The 24,805-nt window shown below is 40.7% G+C and overlaps 1 protein-coding gene and 1 long non-coding RNA gene across 20 annotated transcripts in view; one reads left to right on the top strand and one right to left on the bottom strand.

Moving 5' to 3' along the window:
• LOC116428938 (uncharacterized) overlaps window positions 1-24,805 on the bottom strand; it is a 333,442-nt gene that overhangs the window by 193,281 nt on the left and 115,356 nt on the right. For 4 of the 5 annotated variants that reach the window (XR_012998187.1, XR_004235394.2, XR_012998189.1 and 1 more), the window contains 2 exons: window positions 7,968-8,110; window positions 6,912-7,152 (listed from right to left, as the gene is read on the bottom strand). This is a non-coding gene — a long non-coding RNA (uncharacterized LOC116428938). The remainder of the gene's footprint in view (window positions 1-6,911; window positions 7,153-7,967; window positions 8,111-24,805) is intronic. The other variant, XR_012998188.1, reaches the window with a different exon arrangement.
• The window catches only part of LOC116428922 (protein muscleblind), a 438,439-nt gene that overhangs the window by 169,067 nt on the left and 244,567 nt on the right, over window positions 1-24,805 (top strand). The gene's annotated exons all lie outside the window — the stretch shown is intronic.

A 24,805-nucleotide genomic window follows, 5' to 3' on the forward strand; every position in this document is an offset into this window, starting at 1 on the left:
ACTCGTTGAACGCAAGACTTGATTTTAAGGATCAAAGCGAAGCAAAGAAGAATTACATGTTTATGTGAAAAAATCAAGAATTCATCGCTGAAAGAATTAGTATCGTGTCAAGCTTTACGATGACGTGTGTACTCGTCAAGCACAGTTAACTGGTTAACAGAAGAAATATTCTAAATATTCCTTGTATTATTATTAAACTGCTGTTCCTTCTGCAAATTCAAGTATCCAAAACCATAATTAGAAAAACAGAATCACAATGGAAAATTTCCCAACAAATCTCATGAAAACCAAACTACAAATTTCACACATTTCCTCATCAAACTTCTCTCTTTCTCTCATATTCAAAACCAAAATCCTACAATATACTCATCAGTGTAATCATCAGATCGGAATCCGTGCAATCTAGCGTGCCAGCGATCCGGTTGGCAATCTTAAGCAAACGCAAAAAGGCGACAGAAGAATGAACGGGCGGGCCAGGGTTCGGTTCATCGATATTCGCAGACACGTGAGAAGCCAAACGGAGACGGAACGACGGCGAGGGGAATACCCGAAGGTAGATAAAGGAGGGAACGCGGCAATATCTTCCGAGAAGTAATCCTAGTCATTAGTGTCCCGATCGGTTTGCTCTAATACTGCCAGCGTCGCTGTATCCTTCTTCTGGACTCGCTTCTTCCCTGGAAGCCGATCCACCTTCGTCAGGTGACTAATGGATTCGAGGACTAGTCCTGATTGTAAATGCAGATCCAGTCGATACACGGACCTGTACATCCGCGCCGCGATTACGGATGCGGATGAAAATACGGCTACTTCTTCAATATTAACAACAGCTTCGAAGCTTTTTGCTCTAGAATTTGCATCCTCGATTCGGCTGAGGTAAAAACTGTTTGGACCTTATTGTTGCGATCTTGGCAGTCTGTCGTTTTCTAGTTGTGAGTTATTCTTGTTAGGTAGATCCTTCGAAGCGAGAGTCTGCGATGTTGAATCTGTCGCGTGATTATCTGGGAATTCGTGCTCTGGTTGCTTTGTTAATGGAGCTGCCGAGAGCAGTCGTGCTTTGAATACTTCCGACATAAGTGTAATTAACCTAACTAATAAACTAGGAAATAACCAGTAAATAACTAGTAACTAGTGGATAATTAGTAAATACTACCTGATGGATCAATGTGAATTCCTGATTTATTTTTTGTGATTATTAAGATCTCTGAGGAATTGTTCGAGAAACTGATTTGGCGATACGCAAACTGAATTCTCGATGCATCCTTGTTGCTACAGAGGAATTTCAGAAAGATAAAAAATACCAGAAATTACAATGAGAAAGAACAGGATATAACGTAAAATGTGCAGTTATTTGAATAGTGAAAGAAATAGGTGCACATGGAATATAAATATTATAGTGCTTCAATATTGAGCACTATAATTATTCGATATTTTCTCCAAAAAATGTCTATTTCAGTAATTTATGCTTAAGATGATGGAAATATATGAGAAATTTGATAATTTCTTATGTAGGTTTAGTGTTAATCTTAAAATATTCGGTATCCAACGATCTTTCTATATTCAATCGCTGTATTCAACTTTAACCCTTTGCACTGTATGAAACCCAGTGGTGAGTCACCTCTCGAGTGCAAAGGGTTATCTATCATCGCTTCGACGTTTAACCCTTGGACAGACATCATTTCAGGAAAAAATTCCCATGTTTCGAAGACTAAGTCGACAAATGAAGCAATCGATCTGTAATTTACCTTCACCTGATTATCTATATTCCAAGTAACCTCCAAATTATTAACCTCGCATACAAAGAAAGTTACCAATATCCAAAAAGAATATCTCGCTCAGGAATATTTACTCGTTAGCGAAACTCGCCAGCTATCGGAACACGCTTCGATAAAACCGACATAAGAAATGTTTACAGCGATCGAACGCGGTGCATTAACACTAAAACTACCGAGCACTTCAATTGACTTTCGAAAATTTCGCTATAGAAACTCCAACAGTATCTGTTCAGACTTTGATTTACAATTGAATTTGCGTGGTACTAAATGAATTTCTTTAATAATTTCTCAGAGAAACATTTGTTAGCTTTCTAATAATTGCAAAAAGAAGACATCAGGCATGGGTCATTTGACCCCTCTGGTAGTTTTAGCGTTAACGAATCAGTATGTTCTCCAGGCGCGAGGTGATCCACGTGAAATTTGTTCCACGGGGTCACGTAGAGTCGACGACTTTATTCGATAAGTTTCGGCCGGCGTCGCAGGAACGAAGAAAAAAGGATCATTGATCTTAACAAAAGTCGCGATTAGTGGATCGGAGGGGATCGAACGAGTCTCGGTATTTCTTTGGCAAAATCCATCCAGCCTGCTTCACTTTGCATTTCTCATCACGGCCCCTTTGCCCTCGCCTCTCTTTCCCACACGCTCATTCGAGACGGGCTCTCGTCCGCGAGGATCTCCTCTCCTTTCTTCGTTCGTTCCCGGATCCGTCTCTCTTACCTCCCCCTCCCCGCCCCTCCTCTTTTCTCCGCCGCTCCTCTTCTTATTCCCCGCCCCCCACGCCGTCACCCTCTATCAATTTATTTTTCTCTCTTCGAAGCAGTGGACCGCGTAACGAGCAACGTAAATCAATCGGTTGGCATTGTGGCTTCGTTCCTCCACCAGCGGTTCTCATCCTGACTCAACAGCTCTTCCGACGCATTTCTCGCGATTCCTATGCATCGATTTCTTCACGCGTTCATTGCTCTGCCTTTCCGGATTGTCTTCTGTTTCCTTAGATTTGGTAACTATTTGAAGATGAAGATTGTTCAGCCTTGATCAGAAATCTAAATTCGAAAGCTGCATAATTTAATTGTTCAAATAACGAGAGATAGATGCGTGGTTCTCTTTTTCTAGTGTTTAAGACTTTCATACGTAACTCGACATTTTCGGGGACAAGTCATAAGTTTCAAAAACTTCTGACAAAGGGTTAACCCTTTGAAGATTGTTGAAAGTATACAAAATTGCAAATTCTGCTAAATTGAACACTGAACGCTTAATTCATAGAGAATAAAGATACTGATTTCTTGCTGTTCGAATAGTTAAATCATTTGTTTGCGACTTGGTATTCCAAATATGGAAGTTTCACCTCAAAAATGCCGAGGTTCGTCCGCAAAGGGTTAACGCGCAACAGGTATTGTAAATGTAGATGTAACGCGCATCTTGGACTCTTAACTCTAATTTGACGAGCAACGTAATTAGGTTTGTAGCTTAGATCTGTGAGATTTTGCTTTCATCGTTGAAGATTCGAGACATTTAATAGGTTTGTCTGATGAATCAAGTGATTAGATTGATAGATTACCGAAAAGCAGGAAGAAATTTCATCTAGCTTCCAAGCAGACGAAATTATATTAAATTATGTTGAAATTATATTATTAAATTATATTATTATATTGAAATTATATCTCATATTCCAAAGACAAAGTCATCTCGAACAGCAAATCAGCAAGTTTCCTTCTACTATTTAACATTAGAACTACCGATTTAATACGATTAACATGCAATTCCCTTAAAAATTGCAACAATAGATTATTTCCACTTTCTTCAGACACTCATATAGTACTCAAATGAAGCTATTTTCAAAATCATTTCGAAGATACCAATAATTGCTACACAAAACAATCAAAACCAGTCATTCTGACTGTTACAGTACTTCTAGTGTTAACAATACAATTCAGCTGCCAAAGAACCTTCGTCCAGAGAACCAGAATGAATGCTCGGATTCCAAGGCTCGATCCTCGCAAATTGCTCTAACTCGCGAATCGATACGAAATGAAAAACAGGAGGGCGAGAATGGCTGTCGGAATATGAGGAGAATAAAGGTCGGAGGTTGTGCGTGGGTTCTGGAAGTTGAGGATCGTTTGGTCCCTCTTCGACCACTACGTGCCGAACGCTTTAAGGGGCTTACCTACTTTCGGAGCGAGCGCTCGCAGCCTTCCTGCGGAAATCGAATATTTTCAACGGCGTTTTCCTCCCCCGCGGCGGCCGGGAAGAAAGAAAAACTGCCGGTATCACCTCTGACCCGCGCGGCGAACCTCTTCTGCCTCGTGTTTGCGAGTGTTTCGACGGCCATCGATCGGTACATTTATCAGGCGAGCTCCTCACTCGATAGATTCCGCGTTATGAGGCCCGCGCCAAGTGAATCGTGAATGAGTTAGGTGTGTCGTTGATGAATCGCGGCTATCGGCCAGACGTTTTGCGGCCAGTTTTCTTCTTGGCGCGGAGACCGCGTCCGCTCGCATGCGTCGCGGTATTAGATTTCGTCGCGCCGTGATTCCTCGAAGATCTTGCGGTTTCTTACCTGTCTTCGGCGTCGTTCTTTAGGAGTTTGCTCTACCTTGTTTAGTGAATTCTGAGAGATTTGAGAGGTTAACGAATTCTTTGTAACAGTAAACGCTGAAGCTTTCTCTACCTTCGTTTCTCTATGCTTATTTAATGCATGGAGAAATGCAAGTTAGTCGTCTTAATTCACAATTACAAGCACGCAGCTCAGTAATAATCAGAAAAGAACAGAAAAGACAATCGAGGTACACCAAAGTAATGAAACTACTTTTAACCGTATCCTCGCCGACTTTCTCGTTACTTTCACTCGACGCGTATCCCGGACAAAGAAATCCTTGCAGTCCGATTGGTCTAAATAAATAATTTCCTGATCTGGGAACTCTAGAGCAACTTATATTTTTTAATATAGAATGAAGATAATAGCCAATGTAACAGTACACAAATATAGTTTCTTTTATTTAGAAGTATATAATTTACATTCTATTCGTTTTCACCGCATTTTTTACAAATAGGTTTGTCGACTGTACGTTTCCCACACACGTACTTTTTACATTTTAGACAGATTTTCTTAGTCTCATTGTTTATGCAATATCTTATTTGGCACGGTTTCCGTTCGCGTGAACCCGTACTTGTATCTGTGACTTTATAGTTTCGGAATCGAGTCTTCGAGAGAATACTATTACAAAAAGATACAAATCGCTCTACCGGTCAAATGACCGGTCGTGGTAGGTAAGACAGACCACAAATTTTTCTCAGAAAATAAACACTAAAAAGGGAGTGAATATTGAAGAATGTTTTATACATGTATTTTAGGAAAAGTCATGAAGTACAAAGGCGATCAGATACATTATTTATTAACAAATGAATTGTCTAGAACAATTTAGAGTGAGTGATCTATTAATAGATCACTAAGACTTAATGGGTTAACACTAGAACTCCTCGATTTTTCCTTTGGGATTGCTGAAGACGTACGAATATCTCTGAGGAATTACTGAAAAGTTATACCTAACCTGAGATTTCAAGCAATTTAGATCTCAATAAACCCACGTTTCTAGTTTTGGCAATGAATTTTTCAAAGATCAACTCGATAGATTCAGTGTTCCCTGAGAAATTCCTGAAGCAGTTAATTAAGTATAAAGGCGATTCAATTGCGTTGTCTATAGGAAATTCTAATCGAAATTTTAAACAGTCATTTGACTTACGGTAGTGTTAACCCTATTTTATTGTAACCTCCACCTGTTTAAACAATTTTTTCTATATTCATTTGTATCACAATTGTACCATTTGAAGGTAACATTCCAATAACTCCCAAATATTCTTGAATAAATAAACAGAGCGTCTTAAGCTGCAATTGAACGTCGAACCTCAAAGTGAGAAACCAAGAGCACTTCGGACAAAGGGTTAAAATTCATTGTGCGCATTGAACATTCACCAGTGTACAGGAATTATCGAGCAAGCCGATTCGAATAGGGACGAAAGAAACTCCGAATTAAAAAGTGTTCGAAGTGGGCACAGTTTAATATGATGCTCGTTCGTTCGGGAGGAAGAGGGATAACGAGGGACAGGTCGGACGACGGCGACCAGGCTGGTTTATGTAAGGTTCATGAGACCAGACCTCGTTTCGCCTTGACTCATATACGCGGCGCGCCTCCACGTCGAAGCCTCGATGCCTTTTTTCCTTCCCCGTCGGCTCCCCGCCCCCCCTCTTTTATCTTTCGGCCCCTTTTTCTTCCCGGCTCCGGCTCCCTTTCGCTTCGCGCGTTTCGTCCGAGCTCCTTTCGTGCCGAGTTTGCATTCACCTTCGTTACGTCGGTCGTTTAATGCGATTTCAGCCTTTCGCAACGATTCTCGCCGGATACCTCGTAAAAGAGCCGCGGGATTCTGATTCACCGTCCCTTCGGCGCGCGCAGAATCGACGCGTAACCGGATACTGCCTTTATTTTTAATCATCCCCCCGAAAATAGAACCTCGTACCCTGATTTCCCTAATTTTTGTAAAATGAAGATAAGTTACTTTGATCACGAAGTCCAAAAATATTTATAGAATTATCCGTAATTTTTCTAATAACCGCGAAATGAAGAGAATTCAACAACGATACTATCGTTTGTTCATCAAACTTGTCACTCGCTACCATGTTTGTACAAACAATAGAAACTTCGTTCAAAGTACAGCGACCAAATGATACTTGGACATCTCGCAGAGATCACTAATCTTTCCAATCAAACTTGCCACTATCTACCATGTTTATACAAAGAATCATTCCAAGCTACACTGACCAAACGACACATCTCCATCTCTTAGAGCCGAACAGAAAAATCCGTCGACCGCCTGAGGGACAAACGTTATTCCGAAGTGCGCCGAAACGATGTTCCGGAAGCGTAATAATTCGGTCGGACGAGCAGGCGGAAGATAGCGAGCGCCGAGTCTCGACGTGTAATACACGTAAGGCAGGCGGCTGGCGGCACGTTCGCCCCGGCGATAAGAAAATTTTAACGGGGATGCAGAGGTTATTTCGTGTGATAGGATAAGATGAGGCGGAGGTGTTAAATAGGGCGCGTTATCCGCCATTACTTGCAATTTTCTGTCATTAAACGTCCCTACCGTTCGCCGCCCTTGCTCCCATTCGCTGCAATTTGTTTCTTGCAGCTCGCGCGCCGACTCTCCTGCTTTTCTCTCCTCGCCGGCATTACTCGAATCCCCTGTTCCTGGCCGTTCGCACCCTCTCGCTGCTTTTTCTGATAGCCTTTTCCCTGGCTCCGCCCTTATTATTTCTCTTGCAGTGCCACTTGATCTGTCCTTGAGACTCGATTTCGAATCGAGCGTCTGTCCCATGGAGATAGGCCTGTGAAACCGTTCATTTTTCTGTCTTTTATTTTGCATGTACAACTATATTGTGGGAATGGGTGTGTTTGAGTGTGAGAATAGATGTATTGCTGAGTGATGAATGTGTGGAATAGATGAATGCGACTATGAGCGCGTTTTGAATGAATGTTCGAAGCATTGGAGTGTTTTAGACTGAATTGGTTTTCTCTGTATTGATGTTTATGTTAATAATGTTTGTTTTTTATGAATCTAGAATATTCCAAATATACGTGAAGCTGATGCATGGTAATGAAAGGATGTTCTAGAAAATGTGCGAGTGAGACAAGCATCAAGCATCATTTTTCTCAGCAAATATTCATTATTTTCCGATGAAACGTCGATGATATTTTTGACAACTAACATAAATTAAGTGACAGGACTATTTTATTTCAATCTCCCACGCGTTGATATACTATATAACAATTAATATTGAATTTTAAATTCTATCATCTTCTTGGATCAAATCAAATGACTGAAAGGCGCGCCACTGATGACCGGAACTTCCAGATTACTAAAGAACAATTACAATGAAACACTTGGTTTTAAATAAAAATATTTAGTAACATAAGTAGCTAGATCACAATATCTTCAATATCATTAGCCGTTGTCATTAAAGAATAAGTATTGCTATTCAAAATTAGAAATTCTCATAGCAGTCCACGTGTTAAGTGTTCAGGACGATGCGTTCGGAATGTTTTTGTTTTCTTTCGGGAAAAGTGATTCTGAATGAGTGATTTTTCTGAAAATTCAAGTGGTTAATCATTTCGTCATTAACTATCCAACACACAGACGTACAAATGTATTTTCTGTGTTATTCCTCTTTCAGTCGGTCCGTCCCTCAGCCTTTCGACCTCTTTCTCCTCCCTATCTCCTCCCTTTCTTCTGCCTTTCTTATTTCCTCGTGCCTCGCCAGCCTCGTTCCCGGGTATTCTTCACGTCTGCCGGAACAAATAGGAATTTCAGCGGGCGGTGACGTGCTCGTAAAGCGCAACAAGTTGAGCCCCGGCTGAAGGGTGTGTCTCGAAAAAATATTGGGAATTAAGGGAGCGGCCGACGACGAAAAGATATTTCGCGCCGCTTACTTTCCTCCCGGCGCTCTCTCTTTAGAATGGGAAATTCGCTGACGGATCAACCGAATTTCCCCCGAGTTTCGGATTTATTTTACGCTGTCTTCTCTTGTTTTATAAGAAACACTCTAATCGATCGTTATTCCAGATTACTTATTGCTGTTTCTTCTCTGTTTCAGGTAAGCGTTGTTCGAACTACTTCTGACCTGAGGTAAGATTTACCCTTGTTGAGACTAAATTCGAAGCTTGACTGTTATAATCATTGTCATATTATAATAATTTCAAAATGGCACCAAGGGTAGCTTTCGAGCGTTATTCGAACTCTGACTTCTGACCTGCGTGAGATTTACCCTTGAAATTTCGACTAAATTCGAAGCTTGACTGTTATAATCATTGTCATTATATTATAATAATTGCAAAAAGGCATCAAAGATAGCGTTCGAGCGTTATTCGAATTGACTTTTGACCTGCGTGAGGTAAAATTAACCCTTACAGTCGAATCTGTGATTGAAACTTCTAAATTCGAAGTTTAACTGTTATAATCATTGTTATTATATTCTAACAATTGCAAAAAGACACTAAGAATAGTTCCATTATTAACCCTTTGCACTCGTAAATCTTTATTTATAATCATTAATAATTATAATCCATTATTAAGCCTGTGACTCTCAGTCACTTGATTCGACATAAAAATTACAAACTATTATACAGAATATTAACCCTACTCCAGAAGTTTCTCATTAGAGATACTCAAGATTTTTTAATGAAATACCAACGACTTTCAGACTGACTTAACGAGGAATCGTACATAAATTAAAGGAAGGCTGTTTTATTTTAATACTTCATATGATGCGTTGTTCAAAGTTTAATATTAAATAAACTCTATAATTTTGCTGTGTCAAATGAATTGGCGACTCAATATGTGAATTTCTATAAAACAGCATTGTTCCTTAATTCACGTTTCCTAATTAGTTCTCAGTCTCTTAGGAAAGTGTCGAATCTGAAGCTTCCGAGTGCATACGGTTAAAGAATCCAGCGAAAATTCCGTTCCACTTTGTTAAGCGACACGCAGCGTCCGAGCGACTGCAATTTCGGCCATGCACGATTGAATTATCCACGCAAATAGCTCGCTGTAATGTGGAGCCACATATCTGATCGGCTGCCGGAGCCAAGAGGGTGCAAATTTTAGTGCGAATGCCCGGAGCCGTGAACGTGACTAGGAGGGGACCATGGAAATGGTGTAACCTCCCTTTTTTCAGGCGTGTTCCATTTCCTCGCGCCTCCGTGGAATTACCCGTGGCCCCTTCGATCCCCTTCGTACGAACCAGAACTGAAGCGTCTCCCCGCGTACGACTCACGACGCAATGCTCGTAAAAGCCGCAGGAACTCGCTCGTACCTTGTTCTGGCCTACGCGCTTCGCGCAGCACGCTGGTTAACGTTGAACGTTGCACGGTTTTGTAGAGGAAAATACACAGGAAAAAATATGATGTTAATTTGCGGACGAAGAATCTTTAAAGTATACATGCAGATTCTGTTACACGTCGAATGGTTAAATAACAGTAATCACTTCCAAAACACGATTGTCAATAGAATCATTTGCTAATTTTAACATTAAAGAATCATTCCAGCGCTGTATTTCCCAAATTCCGCGACATTCTAATTTAAAATTCCAATTTCCTCAGCGTCAGCTATCTCTTGTTTTGTCATTCGCCAGTTTCATCATTAAAAAATCGTTTCAACGCTGTATTTTCCAGATTCCAAACTTGTTTCATACAATGATTAGTACAACAATTGTCAAGCCACGTTTTTAGAATCACTCATTCGTCAATTTCATCGTTAAAGAATCATTCCAACGCTGTATTTCCCAAATTCCGCGACATTCTAACTCAAAATTGTAATTTCCTCGGCATCGGTCATCCCTTGTTTCGTCATTCGCCAGTTTTAGCATTAAAAAACCGTTTCAACACTGTATTTCCCAGATTCCGTGACATCGAAACTCAAGATTCCGATTTCCCGCATCAGCCATCCGCGTTTTGTCATTCGGAAGCTCCAGCTCTCCCCCGGTTTCGTCGAGTTTTCGAAGTAGATAATTACGTGGTGTGGCTGCTCCCCGAGAACGTGCCACTTGGTTTCGTTCCAGCGAGCTCGACTTTCTTCTTATTATCGGGACCGGAGGAAGTTGGTGTCCCGGCGGTTCGCCGGTCGCGCCAACAACCCGGGGCTCCCCCGTTATGCCAGGGAAATGAATTATGCCGCGCGCGCGGCCGCCGTCGCCGGCTCGTCGCCGCCTCCGCGACCTCGAGCCCGCTCGATAATCGTATTAATGAAAATGCTCGCGTACTGGCACCGATTTTATTCGATATTATTGCCGCGTCCTCCCGCGGCCGATAATTCGACGTTTATAACGGCCACCGAAAATCATATTTATGGCCGGCGCGTCAATATTTGATCGCGCGGCCGCCTTCACCGGCGAATTTCGCGCGAATCAGCCGCAGCTGATGCGTCGGAAGTGCTTCTGCTGCTTTTTACCCGCCTCTCGCTCGTGTTTTTCGAGCTCCCCTCGAGCTGCGTGTTTGTTTAACGCTGCAGCGAGATGATTAACCCCAATCGCGCCACGTGGTTTTAGGATGCGACTCTTCGTCGCTTGGGAGAGTAAAGTGATTAGTGTTATTGTTTTTTATGGGAATTTTATGAGGCTGACAGAATTTTTGGCAATGCTGTATTGGAGAATTGAAAGATTTGGGGAAAGTTCAAGTGTGATTCTCGGTCGGTGGTGAGAATGAAAATGATTAATGTTATTGTTTTTTTATGGGACGAATTTTAAGAGGCCAAAGGATTTTTTGGAGATGCAATATTAACCTTTTGCGGACGAAAACTTTTTAAAGTACACAGAATGCTTAAACAGTAGTAAAACAGGGAACTATACACTGATCACTTGCTATTCAAGTAATTAAATCATTCGTTTGCAACTTAGTATTCCAAATATAAACATTTCATCTGATCGAAATGTCGACATTCGTCCGCAAAGGGTTAAAGAATCGAAAGATTTGGGTGAACAATTCAAATGTCACTCAAAGTCACATCGTGGTCAAATTAGGGTTAACAATGTGTCAAGGCTAGTCCTTCATCTTTATTGCAGTCGTAGAAAAATCAACGCTTGATACATAGTTGGTCGATGACAGGAGCTTCCAAATTGCTCGAGAACAATTGAAAAGATTGATGAATAGAAATATTGAACATAAGTAGTTCAGATTACTCATTCATTTATTATTACTATAGTATCATCGATGAACTTCGGCACTTCTGAGAGATGAAGTCTTTATATTTGGAAAACTAAGTCGCAGAGAAATGATTCAATTACTCTAACAGCAAGAGATCATCTCGTAGTTCCCCTTTTACCTATCAATCAAGTAATTGATATTTAATTTAACTTCATTCGTCGAAGACTTCGTACATTTCAAAGCATCTTCCGGGAAGCGAATCAATACCTCAATCCTCGATTCCAAAGATATCCAACATTAATCTAAAAACATCTAACATATGTAACAATCTAAAAACATCTAACATATCTAACAATCTAAAAACATCTAACACTAATCCAAAAATATCCAACATTAATCCAAAAACATCCAACATCCCACAACACTCCATCGCACAAACCGTCATCGCGACAAATAAACGAGCAAACTCCGCGACGTCAAGCTCATTACGCCGGTTCGTCCCAATCCATCTCCTCCTTAGCGTTCGAGGGTGGATATTGGTATTCCGTCGAAAATACACCGTGGCAACGAAGTTGGGAGAGCCTTTAAAGTCGCGAAGTCGCTCGAAACAAATTACGCGAGAAGTTGAAGCCGCCAGGACAAGCGCGCGCGCTGCACGTGCGAGGAGCCGTGTGTCGCAGGCGAATACTTCTGTCCGCGTTACTTTCTTCCCTCGAGAAGGAAGCGGCGGGAGAAGCGTGTGCGCGCGAGTTCGCCGAGATACGGTATAAAATATACTTAATCTGTATTCGGGACACGATCCCTGCCCGGCCGGCTGCCGCCGCCTAGCCGGCGGAATACAAAATTCCCGTATTCAGATGCTTTTGCGACAGAAATTGACTTTATTGAGGTTTATTGATCCGCAATATTGTGTTCCGCGTCTCTGTCCCCCTCGAATCCCGCCGCCCACGCGCGCAAAAGTGCGCAATTCCGTCGGCGACGTGCACACGTCCCGGCGAGGCTCGGTTCCGCTCGTCTTCCGGAGCTGCGCTTTGCTTTCTCGCACACGGGTTCGCGCGGATTCCGGTTTGCGGGTTCCCCGGGATCCCTGATGTACAGGCTCGCACAGAAATTAGTGCTCCCGCAGATTTGCGAGCTGGTTTCGAGATAGCGCGCGTAACTTATGCGGTGTCGAGCTGTTTGGAGTATTCTGCGCTGCATTTTTTATTTGAAAAATTTAGTGGATATTGTTGCTGATCTGATGTCGGATTCGAGGTTGGTTGATGGTCGAGCTTTCGAGGATATTTGCTGAGATGAAACTGACATTTTTGGAATACACGAACAAATGATTTAGTTTAGTTTACCGATGACCAACCAAATCGAATTACTATAGATCACTCAGTTAAACCATGATTATTTGAAAACATTTATTTATTCTAAATAATGCTAACTAATGTGACATTCAGCTAGATGATATCGTGCGGCATTCGCGTTAATGAACAGTTTAGATTTAGAATTAATGAACAAATGGATTAGACCGAAGAAAAATTGAATCAGCCGGGGACAATGCGACGAGGAACAAAGACAAGCGCTTAGAATCGGAGGTTGCGCTGCGCGATCGGCCGAACAGGTTTTAGTTCTCACAGTTTCGTGGCCGGTGCCCGGAACTTCGTGGCGATCGAGCCCGGGCTCGGCGAGTAATCGAATGTTACAGCGGCGATACATGTCGAAGGAACACGGCTATTATGTGTTATAAAATAACCGAAGGCCGTGTCGCTCCGTTGACTTCGTCTTTCCAATGAATCACGGTGAACGTCGCTTCTGGGGAAAGTACTCTGGCACGAGTTGCTTTCGAAGAGTGCGTTTCAGTTTAACCCTTTGCCGACGAAGATTCTTTGGAATATACGAAATATTCTTTAAAAGATTATTATTATTATTATTATTAATATTACAATTACAAAATATTCAGCAGATGAAGCTAAATTGCATATCAATTACGTGAACAATAGAAAAATAGAAAACTAATCTTTTGCGGACAAAGATTTTTTGGAATATACGAAATATTCTTTATAAGATTATTATTATTATTATTATTATTATTATTATTATTATTATTATTATTATTATTATTATTATTATTATTACAAAATATTCAGCAGATGAAGCTGAATTATATATCAATTACGTGAACTTAGTTAACTCTTTGCACTCAGTATTTCGTTAGCAACTTAACATCTAACTAGAGAAAGATATTTTTTAAATGAATTCGAAGATAAATCACAGCTAAATTGAGAAACAAAGCTTGTTTATCCCAATATTTCGCACACCGATGCATTATACATACAATATTAAATATTAAATTTTCTAATTTCACTGCAAATCAAATGGCGACTGAGTGACCTCTCGAGTTCAAAGGGTTAAGGATGGAGGTACCGGAATTGTAGCAAATGTGGTTACTCCTGTTGTTCGTGATTTATAATTGTAATAAGGGTTAAATATCCCATCTCCATGACTTCCACCCCTAAATACGTACACAACACACTTCACCCCATCAATATTTCCCCAATTATCTCCCAATTATCTCGAAACTTCATCTAAAAAGGCAGCATCCTCCATTTTTCCCAGAAACATTACGAAATTACACCGAGTGCGCATAAAACGGAATCTTTCGCAACGTTTTCGGCTCGGTCCGAACGAGACAACGCTCGCGCGAATAGTTATTTACTAGGGCTCGTATACGGGACGGTTATGTCGTACGTGAGCCGCATTTAATGCGTTGCCGGCCAATAGTTTGTAAGTGTTTTACCGTGTAGTTTTACGGCCGCGGCTCGAGTATTTCGAGCCTCCCCTGAAAAACATTCGGAGACGGCACGCGTGGCTGCGTGTCCGTGCCTGTGTGCGCCCCGGCAATATTCACGGCAATATTCTCGGCCCGATAGGAACCCATTCTAGCCTCCCCTCGCTCGCCATCGCCGGCCGCTCCCTCGTTTCCGCCCGGCTCCGCTACGAAAGACCTACGCGGGCTCCTTCTTTTCCGCGCCATTTGCCGTCTTGCGACGCACGCCTCGAATTCTGGACACGCAATGGCCGTCATTGGGCCCCGGATGTTTATGGAGATTCGACCGATTTAGACAACTCGAGGAATTAACAGAAATTTTCACTGGAGATATTCGATATTTCCTAATCAGCTCCAGATGAGATTTTCCGAAATTTATTTGACAAGATGCACATGCATCAAGAAAGGAAACTATTTTCTTTTGATATTTAACCTCAAACTTTACAATTTAGCTGTGTCAACTCAATTATTGGCGACTCAGAGGCGCCGACGGAGTGCAAAGGGTTAAAAGGATGACAGATAATTAATTTCTATGAGATTATTCAAGAAACTGATTCAGCAAGAATTGTAAAACATTAAACTGCGAGTGTGCGTTTATCGCGAATCGTCGTATAGTGTTACTATAATATAAATAATGAAATTTAGCTGCTGATAGATTACAAAACATCCTAGGTTAATAATCTCTGATCACTCTATTATCTAATATTTACTGATATTATCAGTAAATCTCTACAAATTACGATGAAATTGTTTTCCTTTACTAATCTCTAATCATTCCATCATCGTAATTTATCTTATCACAGTAACGTAACAAAACTCATTTCTTTCGAAAACGAAGGACCATTGTCAACAAAGCTTGTTATAGTATTTATATATATAAAAATGAATAACAATCAAGCTTTGTATAGTATAGAGTTTCATTTAAGAACAGATTTTAGTGTGATCTTGTAAGTCTTTCTACGATTCACTCGAGAATCAATATTTCCACGTATCATTTACCTCGCTGTTACATCGCGTAATTACCAAACATCAACAGGTGCCTGTTATTACATAAATACATGCATGTCTATATTGAATGTAAATATTCCTTTCAAATGAACTCCGATACAAATTTTCGGCGCTTTTCAGTCAAAAATCGTGCAAACCGTTAGCTCCACTGATCTGCATTTCAGTAAATAATTCAAAATCAATTTGGCCTGATGCGGATCAATTCAATTCGAATCCATTTCATCCAATTTAATTAAACAGTAATTTTTTAAACGATGCACGGAAGCTCCTCCTCTAAAACTGCTTCGTATTATTCCGATCTGCGGAGAGCGAAACGTTGCTTCTACCGAGCAGTAGAAACTTTACCGCGAGCACAATTTTACTCGACGTTCAGCTAACACGAAAGTTTCGATGCTCGCTTGCCAAGGATTAAGCTGGAAAAATTGAGCCAGCTTTTCGAACTCGTCGATTGCGAACTATTCGAAATGGTATTAGTCTACATTCAATGAAAATTATCTTAATTATCTCTTGTGCAGTTAGGATAACGCCTTTTCTGAGCAGTTAACCCTTTGAACTCGAAAAATTTGTCACTAGAAATATTCTAACTCGAATCTATTCACAGAATAAGAACAATGGTATTTTATTTGCACATTTCACGTGTAGACAGATTACTAGAGTTAACGTTAAAAAGGAAATTTTACAATTTTGATGCAATCGAGAGGCACCTTTGGAGTGCAAAGGGGCAACACTAGAATTACTCAGCATTTATTATGATTAATATGCAATTCCTATAAAAATTGTAACAATAGATTATCTTCAGTTTTTTCAGGCACTCATTATAGTACTGAAATGAAGCTATTTATTTTCAAAATCATTTCGAATATTCAATGCTTCGAAGATATTAATTGCTGAACAAAATCGAAACCAGTCATTTCGGTAGTGCTAGTGTTAATTGCTCGCGTGAATTGATTGTGATCTTTTATTACGAGCAAACGTGAATTTCTGGAAACGGATCCGACGCCGACGGTCATCCGTTAATTTCCACAGACCGCGATGAAACATAATAATTACCGTGCGGTCGGATCGGTGTAATGAAAAAATTGCTACGTAACAATTACACGTGCTTTGATCTTGACGGAGGTGAAAAATGAATTTCCGGATGAACGCCGGTGACTTGGTTTCACGGGAGCTTTATTTCATCGGCACGCCACGTGCAACCCAATAATTTGACAAATTAATTTTGACAGGTGATTCAGCCGGCGGCCATCCACATACCAATTTACCCAGGAATTAATTGTAGCAATTGCTGGACATGATTGCGCGAATGCCCATTATTCTGCCGATTGTGTGCTCTCATTACAAACATTTATGTACAACGGATAACATAACCAAAAACTTTATCGGACCTTCGATATTTCCTTCGTGTCATTAACGTCTATTAGGATTTCCACATTGGCGAACGCTGGAATTTATGAATTCACTGTCCGCGAATCCGTGTGCAGAATCATTTGTTTCTAATGCTTTCAGGAAAAAAATCTTTGTTCAACGGAGACCGGTTCTTCGTTAACACTAAAACTACCGAGCAGTTAAATCGGCTTTTCGAAATTCCTCTGTAGAAACTTCGTATCGTTAGATCCATTTTTTTAATCGTTTCTCCGAGAAATATCTTTTTAATTATTCTATTATCAATTACTATATTCTGGAGCAATTCATATGGAATATGCCTTTAAATCTTAATAAATTATTAATTGCAAAGTAATTCTATAGTTGAGAGATCAATCGCAAGATCGCTGGATCCATTTCTTTGATCGTTTCTCCGAGAAATATATTAATAATTTATTAAGATTTAAAGGCATATTCCATATGAATCTTTGCTCCAAAATATAGTGATTGATAATAGAATAATTAAAAAATTGTTAATTGCAAAGTAATTCTATCATAGTTGAGAGATCAATCGCAAGAGGTCAAAGGTCCTCGAGTGTTCGGACATCAAAGCAACTAGTATCCAAACACGTCAGACAACGTTCAGGAATTAGGGATGGAAAATTGATAATAGCGCCACGTTTAGCCATAGCTGTCGCCTTTATCGGGAAAAACCCATGAGACGCAACCCCCGCGAAGGTCTCTGAACAAGGTACTTCTCTCGCGTGACGTACCCTCGAGACTGTATCTTACGACGTACACATCGAAACTTCGCTCCGCCTCGGCGGGGCCAACAACCCCTTTACTTCAACTTCCGGTAACCAACAGGAATTTAGGAGCCATTTTACAAGGAACAAGGCGTTCGCCTATCGATCGAGATCGGCTTTCTCGCGTTTCTTCCGCGTTAACACGTTCACTGCCACGCTGGTCACCGTTGGGAGCTTCCAAATGACTTGAAAATAATTATACCCTCTGAGATAATTGGGACGTTCAATGAAAATGCTCAACGTGAATAAATAGATAATGTAACTTAACACATTGCGTACCGGCTAATTATCAGAAAATTAAATTGTGCGGATTTTCAGTGAGATCCACTTATATCACTATCTATAAAAAAATACTCAGGTATCATATTGTTATGTAATATATTTTAAATGGATAATTAGTTCTAATCAAATTCAATATTTTCTTAAATGCTGTGGTAATGATCAAAGTTATATAGCTAAGAGTCTTTATGTAAAAACGAGATTTCTCGTTACCAGTACGCAATGTGTTAAGAATCTATGTAATTGGTAATCATGTTTTTGTGTTTACGCTAGAAAAGAAGAAATGACACATGAAACGGTGTCATGCATTTGGAATGTACAAAATCTTCAACAGATGAAGCTAAATTATATATCAATCGCTTAATTGATGTAAGAAGAGGAAAGTATATACTGATCTCTTGCTGTTCTACTAATTAGATCACTTGTTAGTTAGTCTTCTAAATACGAGCATTTCATCTGAAATAACGTCCAAAGAATTACAGTAATTTAATTATATTCAGTGCAAGGGGTTAACCCTTTGCAAACGAAGATTATTTAAAATATACGAAAATCGAGGTAGATCCTGCCGAATTATACGCATCGAATGCTTAAACAATAGCCAAACAGAAAACAATTTACTGATCTTTCGCTGTTTTAGTAATTAAATCATTTGTCTGAAACTTAGTATCACAAACATGAGAGTTTGATTTCGATGAAAAGTTTAGATTTCGAAGACTAAGTCGCGGACGAATGATCTAATTAATCGAACAGCAAGAGATGAATAGTTTCCTTTTTTTCTATTAATTAAGCAATTGATATGTAGTTCAGTTTCGTATGTCGAAGGTTGTATATTCCGATCTTCGTTTGCAAAGGGTTAAGCCTTGATTTAATTAAATTTAATTCTTTGGACGTCGGTCAAATGAAATGCTCGTCTTTGGAAGACCAACTCGCGAACAAGTGATCTAATTAGTCAAACAGCAAGAGAGCACGCAGTTTTCTTTCTATCAATTAAGCAATCGATATAGAATTTAGGTTTACATTTCAAAGAATCTTGCGTCGACATTTCGGCGAGACCAGATTTTCATATTTGGAACAGTACGTGGCAAAGAATGATCTAATTATTGAAACAGTAAGAGACCAGTACGTTTCTTTATTTCTATTATGCGATCGATATAGAATTTAGGTTTACATTTCAAAGAATCCTCGTGAAAGGGTTAACACCATCCCTCGCATCAGCGCGACGCGTTGTATTTTACTCTAGTTTTCATTCTGCGCGCGCTGATACATTAGCCGAGTCGTAACTCTTCGCGCGTAGCAGGCTCGCGGCGCAATATCACGCAGGACACGGCAATGCCGGGCATTCGAGTAAATATGCCGGAAGTTATTCCTCGCGGCGGCGACGCGCTAAGAGGAAACGATAGTTTTGGCAACCGGTCCCCCGAACGTCCTCGTCGCTCTTTCCTCCCGGGAGTGCTCCCGTTACTCGCTTAACCCGTTCACCTCGTCCGCGCAACCGGCGGAAGGCGAGGGAGAAAGAAGACAGAGGGTGGGACAGAGGGGACTTCGGAGAAGTGATCGATGGGGTGGCGTTCAAGCGTGTCTAAATAATTAGCTGTCTCTGTCCCGACCCCACACCGTTTGTAGTGGCCGCCGTATAGATAATACACCGTGCGTGGTGCGTGTATTCACCGACTGCACCCTCGCCGGAGCAGGGGCGAGCGAGGCAGCGAAAAAGGATCGCTTCCAAGCGGCAGGGAAACCAGCCACGGTGTGATTTGCTGAGCTCCGCGAATCGTGAATCATGCGTGTCGCGTATGCGACGGTCACGGGAGTCGCGACCGATACACTTTCGACCTGTTTTCGCGGAATGGGACAATTTGGAGCGTTCTATCTAAGGAATCGTTTGAATCTTCGTTACTTTCCCTTAACCCCTTTGTTTTAGAATAACGTGGGAGACTTGTGAAGATTTTAAATAGAATTTAACATAAATACTACGAAATTAGTTTGAATTATAATTACATATTATTCTATCAATGATTCTATTGTAGGAAACGTAGACATAGAGTATGCAATTTTGTTCTTTTTTCAATAAGAAGATTCTCTAGATACAAAACCTTTTGTAGATTCCGCCAAATCACACATCGAATGCCTAAATAACATAGAATATTCATTTGTTTGCTACTTAATATTACAAATATGAACGTTAGATCTCGGCAAAGTGTGGACATTCGTTATCAAAGGGTTAATTTTGTAGTTTTGTAGATTTTGTTAGAATCATAAACAAAAATTCGGTCCATAGAGTGTGAACTGAACTATATCCGCATTTTCTTGCTTCGACACCTTCCAATGACGAAAATGACTTGAGAAAACGTCTGAAATTGACTTGGGAAATCGTAGATTCAGAAAGGGTGTTATAATCATGAACAAAAGTTCGGTCCATAGAGTGTTAATTGAACTATATCCGTATTTTCTTGCTTCGACAGCTTCTAATGATGAAAATGACTTGGGAAATCGTAGATTGAGAAAGAAAGGTGCGAAGGGTTGCACGGATGATTCTGCTCGTGAATTTTTCGTCGATTTCATCGAAGTTCCGTCTAGCGTTGCACAGTTTTCCTCCTCAAACAGCGCCGGAAAGTTCGAGGCTCGCTTCTTCCGGAAATCTTCTCGGGAATTTCGAATATTTTAGTTACCAGGACGACACACTCTGTTACATGCTCCCAGCGAAACTTTGAATTCCGGGGACACACTAATGTGAATAAATATTTACTTTCGGGGGAAGACCTTCGGGAAGTTTTCTGCTCAACCAATTTACATCCATCTCGAGAAACCTCGCGTTATAATAAACTTTGCGTTTTAAAGGGAAACTTCGACGAGTTTGTCTTACCACGGAATCGATGAGAGTAACGTTATCGGAATCATTTTTATTTTTTCCCTAATTATTAACCTTTGCACTCGAGGACTCCGTTGTAGAACTGTTTAAAATTTGTCAGTATAAACTGTGTGATTTTTTCATTGAATATGTTATAATATTTGTGTCTATAATCGATGGAAAACAGTAAGATACATCTATGACTTTTCTTTTCATGCGATCTAACTACCTTGTTATTAATAATTTGTTGAAAATGAGACAAAATTCGAGTCTTATTCTATATCGACGTGTGCTTTAAGGAATAATCATTCATAACAGAGATACAATTTTTCTCAAGAAATATTCATTATTTTCTGATGAAATATCAATGATATGTTTTACAACTAACACAAAGAAATACCTTGTATAAATTCAGTGACAGAACTAGTTTATTTCGATGTTCCAAGTGTCGACACATTATAGAAAATTTGATATTGAATTCTAAATTTCATCAGTTTGTTCGGCCAAATCTAATGGCGATTGAAATTCTCTGTTGAAGGTATTGTATATTTCAAAGAATCTTAAAGGGTTAATTGATATAAAAGCAAACTACGCACTGATCTCTTGCTGTTCGAGTAATCAAATCACCCATTATTCTTCCAAATACGAAGCTTTCGTCGCGAATAGAACAAGATCATTTCAAAGAATCTTCGTCATCCTTCCGTCAAAAGTCCACAGCTAACACAAATCATTCACATTCCTCCTCCAACATTCGAAAGCCAGTTTCGTCAATCGACAGCCTTCTAGTACTATTTCTGAGTCACCCTATAGGACGAAGTCAGCGTAACGTCTTTTTCCCCCTCGATCAGCTGGTACACCCCGATACAATCGTATCCGCGCGGAATCGGTAATGTCCCGAAGTTCGCGACTTACACGTCGCACGAGTCGCCGGATAATGTGCAAATCAGGCAACATAATGGGCCATTATGCAGGATCGATGCCATGGAAGGGCTGTTGTGCGCGCGGCCGTCGCTCCGTCGACTGCACCCTGCACCCTGCACCCTGGCACACTCGTGCATATGCAGATAGCCGCACGCGCGCGCGCGCGACATTGTAGCGAGAGCCAGACGTTTAGACGCTCGTGTTCGTGGCCGTAACCGAAGACTCGCGCCCCGTGAAATTAAAATCAACCACCTTTAACGGCGCAATCTCCGTCTACGATCCTTCCGCCGACGCTTCTTTTCGTCGCCGCTGACACCTCGCTCGTGGACAGCGAGAGATTAATCTGCGATTCCTCGACCTACGACCTCCCGAAGATGTAGGAAAATATTCTATGGTGACAAGAGCTGAGAAATGACTTTTTAGGGATATTGGCTTGTGGCTTGGTACGCTGGAATTTTTATGGGTATCGGTGCGCAGAGGATTAGTAGGTTTTTGAGGTGACTCTCATCGATTTGATGCAGTAAAACTATAAAATTTATTATTTAACTCTTTGCACTCCAGAGGCGCTTTCCAGTCGCCATTGGATTTAATTATAAAATTTGAAATTCAATATTAAATTATTTTATAATCTACCAACACATGCATCGAAATAAAATAGTTTCATCACTTAATTCATGGAAGATATCTCTTTATATTAATTGTAAAAAGTACCATTGATATTTCATCAGAAACTAAGGAACATTTCTTGCGAGAAATATTCTCGAGTAAAGGGTTAATATTGAACTGTGTGTGTTAACCCTTTGCACTCGTAAAGAAACATTTAAGTAAAATATCTTTTTGCTTAATTTATCCGTGAATTATCGTTATATTAGGTTGAAACAACGTCGTCTGTATCTCATCAAAAAATCTTGAATATTTCCAGTAAAAAACTTTCGAATGCTAAGGGTTAAAGAAACTGCGCTAAAATTAGATTTTCCAGACATTCAAATTTTGCACTGAGAAGTCTCTCATTTTCATTAAAGATACTATAAAAATTAGTTGCAGTTTCCGATTACAAAACAACCTGGAGTTAAGGGTTCAACATTTGGCGACGAAGATTCTTTGAAATGTAGAAAACCTTCAACATATGGAGCTAAATTATATATTAACCCTTTGCACTCGAGAGTTTCTCCATGGAAATATTCAAAAATTTCTGACGAGATATAGGTCATTGTTTAAAACTAATTTAACGATAATTCATAGATGAATTAAGCAACGAAGGAGTTTCATTTCAATATTTCACGTGGCAATGCAAACTTTAATTTCAAATATTAAATATTCAACTTCATAGTTTTGTTGTTAATGCTTAAGGTTAATGCTTAAATAGTAGCAAAGTCAGAAACTACATGCTAATATCTTGCTGTCCGAGTAACCAAATCATTTTAATACATCATAACAAGCATTGTTACCTAATAACTGAATCGCAAAATTTTCAATTGTCTAAGTCCATCTACATTGAAAAGCTATCTTTCTATCTCTAAAAACTCCACAACGTCTCTTATTTACAGACCCTCCCATTCATGTTACAAAACATTCATTTTGCTCCAGTGTTCGGATATTCTTGGTGCTTCAATTCGCTGCGCATTTCATGTTTATTGTTCTCTTAACGAACGCGGGACGCAGTTGCCTTTTATTTTATCGTGCAACAAAACGCGCAAATTGTTTGCGAAAACGCAAGAACAGCCGCGCTGCGTTAATATAGGATGCGAGTTCTGTAGAAGAGTTCAACTATTTTCTCGTTGTGCCACGGTTAACCTACCGTGATAAAAATACCGCGCTGCAAGACAGCCACGCGTGGTTTTTTGCTAGTTACGATGAACGGTGCTAATAAACTCTGGAATCCTACGGAACTAGCGACGCCCGAAACGAAGATTCCCTAGCGTTTCCCTCTGTTCGCTTTCGAGACGAATGTTCAACGCTTGAACTGCGCGTCGCGCCGCGGCGACGCCATTTTACACGTAAACAGTCATTTTCTTAAGCAGAACTAGACTCGACGTTCTGTTTCGTTGCGAGCTCTACATGTTTTAACTATTGTTTCTATATTTATTATACACTGTTTCTTATGTTTGGCGATGCTGCTAATGATGCAGATAATCGACAGAAGAAAAGTATTCTTACTCGAGTATCAAACACTTGTTTAAGTGATTCACCATTTACGTTGATTCTTTGTAATCTTTAGTAAAATCGAATAATTTTAGGGTAGTTTCTTCAAGATTCATTGAAACACTTAATATTATAACTGCTGCAATATTGGAGAGAGTTCAAAGAGTTAATAAACATACACTTAGTTTTTCAAATAGTGTAACAGTGTGTCGTCCATTTCTCCAAATATTCAACACCGTCGAATATTCCATGAAAACCTTGATTTATCGAGCATCGCTCTCAGCGAGAGCTGCGTCCGAAGAAAGTGGGCCGAGATGCATTATGATTCCTCGGACAACAACACCCTATCGACCCGCGAACCCGGCGTGGGAGGCGGTCGTTCGTGGTTACGTAATCTGGGTGTAATCAGGCTCGTAAGTAGAAGCGTTTTCGCGGGGACTTTTCGTCCCGTACGTGGAGACGGTGTAATCCGCGGGAGGGCCGATGTCTCACGTACAATGAGCGCCGCGGCGGCGTTACGCATACAAAATAAATGGCTGCCGATACCCGGGATCGGGGCGGAAAGGCGCCGGATAGTTTCGCCGGTAAGCCAGCGGGTAAACTGCCGCGGGCGCGAGTCCAACGATGTCTGCCGCGCTCGATAAGAGACGTGTACATACGTCTTAAGACGTCATTACTTTAACGCCGATCGCGGAACGCCCACCGCGTTATGGACGACGACACCGGCGAAACGATCCCTTTGACGGCCCCGCGTGGGCCAAACGGAATTATCGCCGCTCCGACGCCCGCTCCGCTTTTTCTCCGCTGCCTGATAAGGCCAGCGCGCTGGGAGTGCCGGTTTCGACTGTCTTCGCTGCGAATGGAATTAACGAGCGATGCCGCACGCTCGTCCGCGCGACTTTACCGGGCCCAAACCGGTTAATCACGGGACTTTTACCCTGCGGGAGGCTGGGCCCGAACTTTCTCGATTTTTGCCCGGCTCGTTGTTCGACGAGTTTCGTTTATCGGAGAATAGGCTGTTGCTTCTCGTTAAGAGTTTTCGTTAGCATCGAAATTTCTTGATTCTTCGAATCTAGCCAGAAATTTTCATTGATCGAAATGAGTGCAGTGTTTAGGAAGCTTGGAACGCTTGACAAATCGCGAAGATTGGATGATTGTCGTCT

The sequence above is a fragment of the Nomia melanderi genome, chromosome 1, assembly GCF_051020985.1.
Source record: "Nomia melanderi isolate GNS246 chromosome 1, iyNomMela1, whole genome shotgun sequence".
NCBI classification, from domain to species: domain Eukaryota; kingdom Metazoa; phylum Arthropoda; class Insecta; order Hymenoptera; family Halictidae; genus Nomia; species Nomia melanderi.